This window comes from Lontra canadensis, unplaced genomic scaffold, assembly GCF_010015895.1.
Source record: "Lontra canadensis isolate GAN:19392208 unplaced genomic scaffold, GSC_riverotter_1.0 scaffold1, whole genome shotgun sequence".
In the NCBI taxonomy this organism is placed as follows: Eukaryota; Metazoa; Chordata; class Mammalia; order Carnivora; family Mustelidae; genus Lontra; species Lontra canadensis.
This window is the reverse complement of record NW_022630995.1, coordinates 72,945,193-72,956,079: the sequence shown is the minus strand read 5'-3', so window position 1 is coordinate 72,956,079 and position 10,887 is coordinate 72,945,193. Positions and strand designations below refer to the sequence as shown.

General features: G+C 33.3%; 1 pseudogene; it reads right to left on the bottom strand.

Moving 5' to 3' along the window:
* Positions 1–1,275: 1,275 nt before the first annotated feature.
* LOC116875420 lies at positions 1,276–2,566 on the bottom strand (annotated as a pseudogene).
* Positions 2,567–10,887: the final 8,321 nt, after the last annotated feature.

The window sequence follows — 10,887 nt, the reverse complement described above, 5'->3', positions numbered from 1 at the left end:
GGCCATACCAGAGATATTTAGTCATGGAGACTGGAAGTGATGGCTGGAGTGCTCAGGACTGAGTGTTTATCCATGGCAGTGAGTGGTGAAGGCAGTGCAAAGATCATTAAATAAGAGAGTTTTGAAAAACAGAGACACCAGGGAATTGCAAGGATTATCTTTGTGGATCTTAAAATCATCAGGAATTATGACAGTTGTAATATTAGAGAGAGTGATGAGAATTTAGAAGTCAAAGTATTACACTACTACTGGGAATTGATTTCAGGGCTTTAGATGACAGCAAAAAAGAGGGGAATGGTTAGAATCCTCTGAAGACATAAGATTTAAAACTGATATAATTCTGTATGTTTAAAAGCTTCATTCAATTGGTAGCATGCGATATATATTCTTCAAATTTTTTTTTAAAGATTTTATTTATTTATTTGACAGACAGAGATCACAAGAAGGCAGAGAGGCAGGCAGAGAGAGAGAGGAGGAAGCAGGCTCCCCGCCAAGCAGGGAGCCCGATGTGAGGCTCTATCCCAAGACCCCGGGATCATGACCTGAGCCGAAGGCAGAGGCTTCAACCCACTGAGCCACCCAGGTGCCCCAATATTCTTCAAATTTTTATGTAGCCTTATATTTGACATTTATCCATATAAATATATCACCACCAACTTCTGCTATAATACTCTATTAGATAGCTATGCCAAATTTATCAATTCCTCTGTAAACAGATGTTTGATTTTTTCTAGTTCTTACTATTAAAAACGAAACTTTCTTCCACTTTTTTTGTTTTTATCCTATTGTATCTATAATTTTGTCCCCATTGTTTTTGTTTATTTATTTTGAGATAAAAAGGAAAGGTGTTAGTTAAAATCTTTACAATAAAATCATTATGATTATAAATTTATTTAGTTAAATATGTACACATGACATAGTATTTTAAAAAATAATGGAAATGAATAGTTTTTCAACCAAATCTAATGCACAAATATACCATTTTTTTAGAAGATATTGCCAGTTTAACATTCTTAAACAGCTGTGTGAGACAATGGCTCTGCTTTGTATAAAACATGATAACCAAAATTAAGAAAAACTCTGCAAAATTCTCTAGTTCCCCAAAGAAATTACTAAAAAAAGAAGATAATAAAAGAAAAAAAAAGATGTACACTCGAGCTTGACTGTATACAGAGGCTAGAAAGACCAGCTCTACTGTAACCCCCATATCTGCTAAGTAAGTCCTTGTATATCTTTAGTTTGAAGTTAATCGTTCAAGTCCTAGCAATTGTGCTTTTATGCAGTTACATGGCCAATAAACTAGATATTGTCATAAAGATGCCCTACAAAATCTTTACTAATGTTTTGAGCAGCACAACAGGTATTTAGAATAAATTCTCTTTTTGACATTTTGTTCTTCAGGTGAGGGCTAATGAGGTCAATAGAAAGTAGAATCATGTTTCATTGTTTGCATATAAAAAGACATCAGAAATTAGTCATGTACTGTATGGTGACTAACATAACATAATAAAATAAAATAAAAAGTAAGTAAATAAATAAATAAATGAAACCTATTTAAAAAAAAAAGTAGAATCAAAGAGTAACAGTAGGGGGCACCTCACATCAAGCTCAAGTCTGCTTGATTCTCTTTCTCTCTCTCTTTCTGCCCTTCCCCCCACTCTTTCTCTTTAAAATAAATAAACAAGAAAAAATGAGTAGTATATATATAGTATATAGACCGCATCAAGACTAAGGCCAAATTCTTGTATTAAATCGGGGTTACAAGCACAGAACCTATGTGAGAATTTTATTAGGAGAGTTCCAAGGCTCCCCACACTCTCTTCAGGGGCATAGATATGACGAAAAAATTCCCTCAGTGGATTGGGCAAGAACTGATTTCTAAAATTATGTAATGTTACAAAGTCCTCCAAGACATCTCTTTTTTCATCAAGGGAGTCTCAGTTTTGTTTTGTTTTGTTTTTCCAATTTGGTGCTCTTGTACAGAAGATAAACTTTGGTGAATCATCTAAGATACCCTTGGACAGAAAGTAGTTTACTCTGTCCTCTGGGTTAGCAGTGAAAGTGAGGTTACCTTCATCCAGCTGCATATACTATTTTCCGAAACAAAATCCCAGAGATGTGTTGTTATTATATATGGAAGAGTGACCCCAAGTGGATTTACACAGGGAAGGGAAGTTCATCTTTCACAAGGTCCTGCCAAACACATGAAGCTAAGCAGAGGTCAGTTGCATTCAGGTAGAACAAGATGGTAAGGCTTAGCTTGGGGGCAACATTTCCAAATTAATGAATCCTTCCTGTTCTTTAGATTTCTGTGCCCTCAAAAGATTTTATATATATATATACATATACAGATTTTATATATACATATAAGATTTTATATATATATACATATATGTATATGTATATATATATATGCCTCCTTGGACTTGTTTACAATGACTGGTGTTAGAAATGTTGCTGGCAGCCATCCTCCTGCTCTGTTCTCTGCTGACGTAGCTTTCTGTACTATCCCTTCCTGCTGTTGCTGCTGTTTTCTGGACACCCTCTATAACCCCTGACCCATCTGCAAGCCCTTAGAAGCTGGGTCACATGATTGTGGAGGTCAGTGAGGGAAGTATGGAATCTGTAGGGCAGGCTGTCAAAAAGGGCAGGCTGGAACTCTCTGAAATGGGCTAACACTGTGGTCCGCAAGCAAATTTTATTCTTTTGGGCATCTGCATTATTTTCAAACTGTTTCTCCTGTCGTCTTTCTTTGTTGATCTGTCCTTCTCAAATTTTTTTTCTTTTATTAGGCTTTAAGAAAAACTGGCTTTGTAAAAAATATTGTTTTTTCTTTGTTTTCTAGAAATTATAAGAGTTGTTTTTCTTATTTTATCATAGTTATATTCCCATTTTTAGACTTTGTGGGAGTATTATTATTGATATTATTTCACTATTTGAGTTAAACACTTATGCCATTTATTCTGATTTTTCTCAATTTTTAAAGAAATTCACTTGAGATTGTAAATTTCTATGGTTTTTGCTACATTTCACAAGTATTTATAAAAAACATACTTTTTCTATTCAATTATTGATATTTTATAATTTCCAGTGAGTTATTCTGTGAATTTAATTTTAACTCATAATATGGAGAATGTTACATAAAGTTTAAATTGCATGTTTTGTTTTGCTTCTTACATGTGCCTTTTTTTTTCTGAGCTTTGTCTTTGTTGAAATTCATCTTCTACTGATTCTTTCAACTGTGTTAAAACCTCTCATTTTTTTGTATGCAAATATTTTTGTATAGTCAATCCTGAATTACAGATATCCAAGTAGAGCTATACAATGTCTGCCTGCTGAATTATTTTTTTGTCATGAATGACTCCCTTTATCTGCATAAAAATATATTAATTATATATTAAGATTGCTATATCTTAGGACCTGGCAGATCCTCTCCTACTGGATTTTAAACTTTCTTAGTCATTTTATTTTAGGTATGACTCTTTTAAATAAAATTTGTTACTTTAATCTAACATTCTCTGTATTTAGGCAAATTTATATTTGGACTTATTTCAATCATTCCATTTTGTATATCTACTCATCGTGTTTTATTTGTTCTTTTTACTCCATTTTTAACTTCTTTAAAACTGATAGAAATTTTTATATTTTCTTTTCCCCATTATAATTTCACTTGTTATATATATTCCAAATTTTGTATACTTGTACCTAATATTTTTACCTGTTTACAGAAATAGTTCACTCTTAATTGTACAACTCTAGCAATTTTCACAATGTGTCCATTTAACATGCCTCCAGATTAAGAAATCAAAGATTACAAACATTCCAGAAAATACTTGGAGCTCGCTGCCAGTCACTATCACCAGCTGCTTACTTTCTGTGTGGCTTGTGAAGCAATATATTTCCTTGGATCCATCTCCCAGTTTACAAATTCTGTTTGGCTCCAACTAATCTCTTTAGTCTTTGAGTTTTTGGTTCAATTATTATACACATACTACTTAAAAGTTCTATTTTATTTTTTCAAATTTGTTCTTTTCTCCCTTTATTAGTGCCTCAAAAGTTTTAAGTTATATATTTAATAATTTCCTTATTATTCTATGATTGTAGCTTTTAATGTCAATTTCTGTTTCTCATATCTATTAATAGCCTCACGAAAACTCACTTGTCATGTTTTATAATTGCCTTTCATGAGTTAATTTTCATCAAATAATTGTTTTCTGCATCTGATTATGTTCTTTCATTTTCCTTGTTTCTGACAAGGTTATATAGATATCAGTATTCCATGAAAAATTATAGGTGAATATTATAAATTTGGAAGCGAGGTTTATATGTGTTTGCTCCAAGGCTTTGATTTTTCCCAACTGCCTTTTTACCTTTTTACTCAAGACTTTAGACAAAACAGAAATCTTATGGCCACCTCTTTGTTTGTGTGTAGAGTTTTTCTAGTTCACTTTTAATGATGGGGAATATCTATGAAAGGATTTTTAAGCAGTATTTTACACAGAGTTAGAAAGTGGAGTTTAACCACCTCAATAACCTGGAGCTATCTTTCTTGTCTTCCTGTGTAGATAAAAGGCTAGGGTTCAGCCTTGAGAGCCTAAATATAAGGCTAAAATCACTACAGATTATAGGGCCATCAACTCACACCATATTAATTTCTATTATTCTTTGTACTTCTTAAATCTTTCATTTCTTTGTGTTTGACTATATATTACATTTAAAGTGTTATTTTACCTATGATCTCATGTTTGTAGCAGAGAGGAAGCTATCTGAGTCAATTCAGGTCATCGTGTTTTTAATGAAAGAAAGGAGTGTAAACACTCAACAAACTTTTCCTATTAAAGACAATAAACAGCTCTACTCATCGGCATCTCCTTTACTTCGCTTCATCCTCAAGACTCCTCTTCTCTTTTCCACATTTCTTACTAGGCTTTGTTGTTTCTCCCCAAACAACCTGAGACCTAATCTTATCACTCATATGCCTCACTTCTTCCATTTCACTCAATTTTCTCCAAATACCAAAATCCTTTTCTGAGCTTTAATTGGGTCAAATGTAATTCCTAGAAATAATTTCTCTAATTGTAGGTTTAGGAAAATCAATTTAACTCAACTCTATTTTTAAAAGTGATTTTTAAATGTTGCTTTTCAATAACCTGTTGTAGAAGAGGTTCTCTGTTAGAGAAAACAACCAACCAACAACAACAACAACAAACAAAACCCACAAAAAACCTAACATGCTCTAAAAGATTTATAACTCCAAGATAAGAAAGAACTTGGACAATCATGCACACACAACTGTAAGGAGACATAAAGCTATCATGAAAACCATGACTTTGCCACAATTCTTGTTTGCTGGAACAGCACTTGTTACTTATCTTAGACCATATTTAAAGCTGTTAGTCAACAGAGTGAAATCATCCCAATGCCTATTTCAGATTTTCATTTTGCTTGCATATTCTCTAGAGTTAAATAGTTTTCCTATCTGACTTCGTCAAGCTATTTGTTTTTATGTTTCAAAACACTCTACACTGATTAAGTTTGGCTTTTTGTTGCACAACATTGTGAATGTACTAAATCCCAATGAATTGTGCCCTTTATAGGTTAATTTTATGTTATATGACTTTTACCACAGTAAAAAAAAAAAAAAGTGGGATTTTTCTCACCATCAATGTTGACAGAGCAGAACCAATTACCTTCTACTTGTGTACTGACTTTACTCCTGACTTAGTCCTTGCTTAAGTTCATACGTGGAAATATGACATCTAAGGGATTTTGTCTGGCATCCCCTAATTTTTGTGCCCAGTTTCCCAATAATATGTACATTCTGTTGAGTTGGAAGAAATTGCCATCTTTATGCTTACTCTTTCTACTGGCTTAACTCCTACTCACCTTTCAATCACTACAACCTGGGTTTCACTTGTGCAATTCCAGGAATAGCTCTAATGACAGTTTCCCTGTTTGATGGAATACCTTAAGCTTTCTCAATATTAAAAGTGGAGATAAGGAACTTCCTCTTGAAAATCTCTTATACATGTGTATATAAACCTGTATATAGATATATATAGGTTTTATACATGTATATGTAATTTGTCAATGTCCTTTTCTGAGTCTCCTTTCACATTCCTTAGTATAGTTTGGTGATTTTAATTTTCTTATCTCTCTTTTTAAAATTTGTATGTATTTGTTTATTTTAGGGAGAGAAAGTGAGAGCACACAAATGGGGGATGTGGTTGGGGGAGCAGAGGAGGAGGGACAGGAAAGAGGAAAGAATCTCAAGCAGACTCCAGGTGCATGCACGACCCTGAGATCATAACCTGAGTTGAAACCAAGTGTCAGAGGCCTAACTGACTGAGCCACCCAGGCACCCCCTAATGTGAAAACTTCACATTACTTAGTTAACAGATCTCTTATAGTTTTATATACAGTCTTTGTACAATTTCAGTTGACACAAAACTTTTAGGGACATATGCAATTCCACTAAATCCCAAACTAATGCGTGGAGTCTCTACCATTACCAACAAACCACTGAATACCTCTAGATTAAATCAATTTATTTCAAAGACCACCCATTACATCTTTTCCAATTTCAACTGTGCTCTCTGTTATTCCTTTCAATGTCATCGATCAACTGTCTCGCTCATTCTCCAAACATTCTAAACTTCTGAATATCTTCTAACCCAGGTGCCCCAAAACTTCTGAATATCTTCTTCAAGAAAATTCACTTAATGTAAATTCCATGAAAAAAAGACTATTTTGCTATTCCACAAATAATTGACTGAATGAATGAATGAATGAAATCTGTATTTTACTTACATATTTGGCATCTATATTTTTATTCAGTAGATCAAAGTATTGTCTTCCCTGCATTTTTAAGATGTTAAGACACAAATTACATATTTGTTCAATGACTTGTGCATGCGGTAGGTAAATTTTGTTCTACAAAACAGTCTGTTCATTCTTCATAGTTTCCATCAGTAATCCTTAACAGACTTGCACCCTAATTACTACTGACTATTAGTAATAGTCTTGCTTGTATAAAAGCTCTTTTTAGACCAATGTCAATGGTTTTTTACTCTAACATTACTTTTAAAAGGGAAATCACTGTTATCAAGCAGAGTTAAGGAAATAAATACTGTAATCAGTTATGGGCATTAAATTAAATAGTGAAAAATAATACTGCTCATTTGAAAAGAAACAATTTGCACCTGCATGTTTCCATTTGGCTGTATAAGAATACCTTTTAAAAATTATGCAATGATTTAATATTTACTATATTAATAAAATATCCCAATTTTGTAATTATAAAAGAGTGTAAGATCTCTGCTAATTCAGCTACAGTTAAAACCACATATTTTATACAGTGTCATAATTTAGAAGATTTTCCCAACTTCTGACCTATACCATGTGAAAATCATACTTTTTCACATGATTTTAAATTGATATCAGTTTGTTTTGCCCTATCATTTTTATTGCAAAAGTTTACCTTTATCATCAACTTATTTCAAGTCATTTTTCCAATTCTTAACCATTATTGGAACATACTACATTCTTTGTTGTATTAGTATCATTGTCATTTTATTCAATCTCCCCTTTTTTGCTAATTTTAGGATGTGTGTAAACTGATTCAAATAATCTGACTTTCAAGCCCTTCTATTTCTTTACTACTTTTCTGAATGAATTATTTGTACCTGCATTTTCTTCTTCTCCTAGGACACTGAAATTAATTAAAAGAAAAGCAGACATGATTTTAAGTGTTCTTTCTTTAATTCAATCTATTCTGGCTAGAGGATATCTGGACGTTGACAATTTGGCTCTGAGTTTTTGAAAAACTTTGAGTTTTTCAGAATGTGCTCAGTCACCACAGCAATATCAAGAGAGAAGCTTCACTTCAGGATTCATGGCTCTAATTCTTTCCAGAATTTATTCTCATATCATCAACTACTTTGACCAAGTCCTTGTAGAAACTCACTTTACTATTGACATGTTGAACAGTGAATTCAGGATGACAATCATTTAGAAGCATATAAATGAACATATTATTTCACAATTTGGGTCAAGAAAAAGAAATACATGAAAAAAAGAAAAAATTAAAAATCAATATTCATGCATCTATTTGAGGGAGTCTTTATTTCCTCTTACTTCACAGATATTCAGAAAAAAATGCTGTCACTGAGTTATTTCACTCTGGAACTCCTACTCATTTAAAATTCCACAAAATGCTGCATTTTTTTCCTTGGTCATTTTGCATGTAATTGAGCAGAATGCTTCTACATTGTACAAACACTTGGATATATTACACTATAAAGACATCTTTCTACCTCACACTCCCCATGTTTCAATAGCATTTACCTTCTAGGTTGACTTTGATAAGATTCCATCTTGGCACACTCATACCAACTGAGTCATTTTTATCAAAAAGGAGGTTTATAGAGGCGTCTGGGTGGCTCAGTGGGTTAAGACCTCTGCTGTTGGCTCAGGTCATGATCTCAGGGTTCTGGATCGAGCCCCACATCGGACTCTCTGCTCAGCAGGGAGCCTGCTTCCTCCTCTCTCTCTGCCTGCCTCTCTGCCTGCTTGTGATCTCTCTCTGTCAAATAAATAAATAAAATCTTTAAAAAAAGGAGGTTTATTTTAACATATAAATGGTCTTGAATACATTAGTGTAAATTCACATTAATCTAAATTAAGAGACTAAACAGGGGTTCAAATTCTAGCTTCCTCATTTAGTGCTTGCATGACTTTTCCCAAATTATTTGACTTCCCTAAATCTAAGATACCACTAACTTCATGGGATGCCATCTGTTTTGTGGTTTACAGCCTAGAAAGTAATGTATGGCAGCCAAAGAAAGTTTTCTTTTATCTCTTGAATGTGAATGGTGATACTTTATTATTGTGTCTTTTTTTGAGGAGGAAGAAGGTTAAACTACATAATCTATGTGAGGTATTTAAAAGAGTGTCATGAACACAATACTCAATGATCAAGGAATATTGGTGTTATTAGCTTTTATTCCTCATCTATCTTTGCCACACAACTACCTTGAAAATATTTTAAACTATAGTATCCAATATTTCACAAGCTCCAATTAATCCGTTATTGCTGCCTTTCATTTAATCTACTCTGTTTCAGAAGTAGCATCAAAATTAGTCAAGTAACCCACTCTAATGTCAAAATCAAATGAATTAGAAATTTGAGACATACTTTTTACATAAGTTTGTGAAAAATATTTTACTGTCATGAGGAATAACTAACCACATTGCAATATCTGTCATGTCAATCTATGATTATTTATATTTTAACTTCATCTGACTGTATCATTTTCTAATAACACTTTATAGCTTCAATACCCTTTAGAACAGAGTATATGAAGACTCAACAGAAATTTGCTAAGCATTACTTCATTACTGTGAAAGAATTCATCATAATCAACACATAATTTCAATAATTAACTTACCCTTGCTATGTCTCTGTCTCCTCTTCAGTGTTTTATGTTGGAGATAAAATGATATATGCCATAGAGAAAACTTTTCACTGAAGACAAATTTAATTTGAGATCAAGAGAAGAAAGACAAAAGAAAAGCCACAATATAATGATTAGTGTGGAATTGCCCAATATCTTTTGTGCTTCTTAGTTGTCTTTCAAAAGTGTAAGATTGAAAGGAAGTTTCAGGATCCTCTCTGATTTGTAGTATTTGTTCTGAATTGTCTGGAATTCTATTTGTTTTCTCGACCAGTGCTGACATGGGCTTGATGGCTGTAAGTTTCTTGTCATTGTCCCCACAGGATCCTTTTCCTTATCAGCTCTTGGCAGATTGTGACCATTTAAGGAGAGACTTCTTCATTGGTTTATCAACCATATTTTGGTAGCTTCGTATTTCTCAGTGTCAAAAAGTATTATGTACATTTAAAAAATGCACTCATCCATGCCAGACAATTGTAAGTAGAATTGTATTTTAAGTGATAGAGCAAACAAAAATGACCTTGGTAAGTTTCACAGCTTGTCAGAAATATGACCATTTCTTCAATTCGAGTTTTATTTAAGAACACAAAAGCTAAGCTTAAGAGAAGTGGACTGTTTTGAGAAGAAAAAGCTAGAAAATGATAGCTTACAAATTTGAAGCCCATCAACTCACACTATTATAAAAACCCACCAAGGGGTGTGGGGGGACAGGAGTGAAAAACTGCACTTAGTAAACTGCAAAACAAAACCATAGGAGAATAGTAAAAGTTAGAAAGAAAAAAATCCCAATCCCAAATCTTGAAATGTTCCCTTTGACTCACGGATAGTCACAAACAATTCCAACGATTTATGACCAAACAAGGCAAGTATTCAAGATGCACATGTTGGGGATTTACTCTATAATGAAAACAGTCATAAAAAAGTATGTACTATCCAGAAATTTCTTAAGAAAATATTGTCAGATTGCGTAATAGCTTTGTGAATAAGCCAGGAAAGTAGAGGGCTTTATGGCGCTTAATAATCAAGACAGAATCTGGGAATTGAACAAAATGCATTTTGTCTTCAGTCATTTGCATAACAGCAGTTTCATTTTAAAAGATTTCATGCTGAAACTAGGAATGCTCTAAAAACAGAAACAGTGAGAATTCCCATTTTGAAACAAGCTGAGTAGGAGTGAAAATATCACCAAGTGGTCTGGCTGCATCTAGAGATTGTTGTAAAAATAAGTTATGGTGAACTCAGGCCTGAGTCAAAGGCTATGGACACAGAGGTCACGGTAATGGCTGAGTCCTGAGAATCACATTCCATTCCCATTGCTATGAAAATAGAAAGCAAATATGAAGAATGAAGTTTAGGTGGCTGCTGAGAATTGCAGGCAGTTCACTTACAGAATAGATTTGCTTTTTCCCGATGAAGAAAGGATATATAAAAA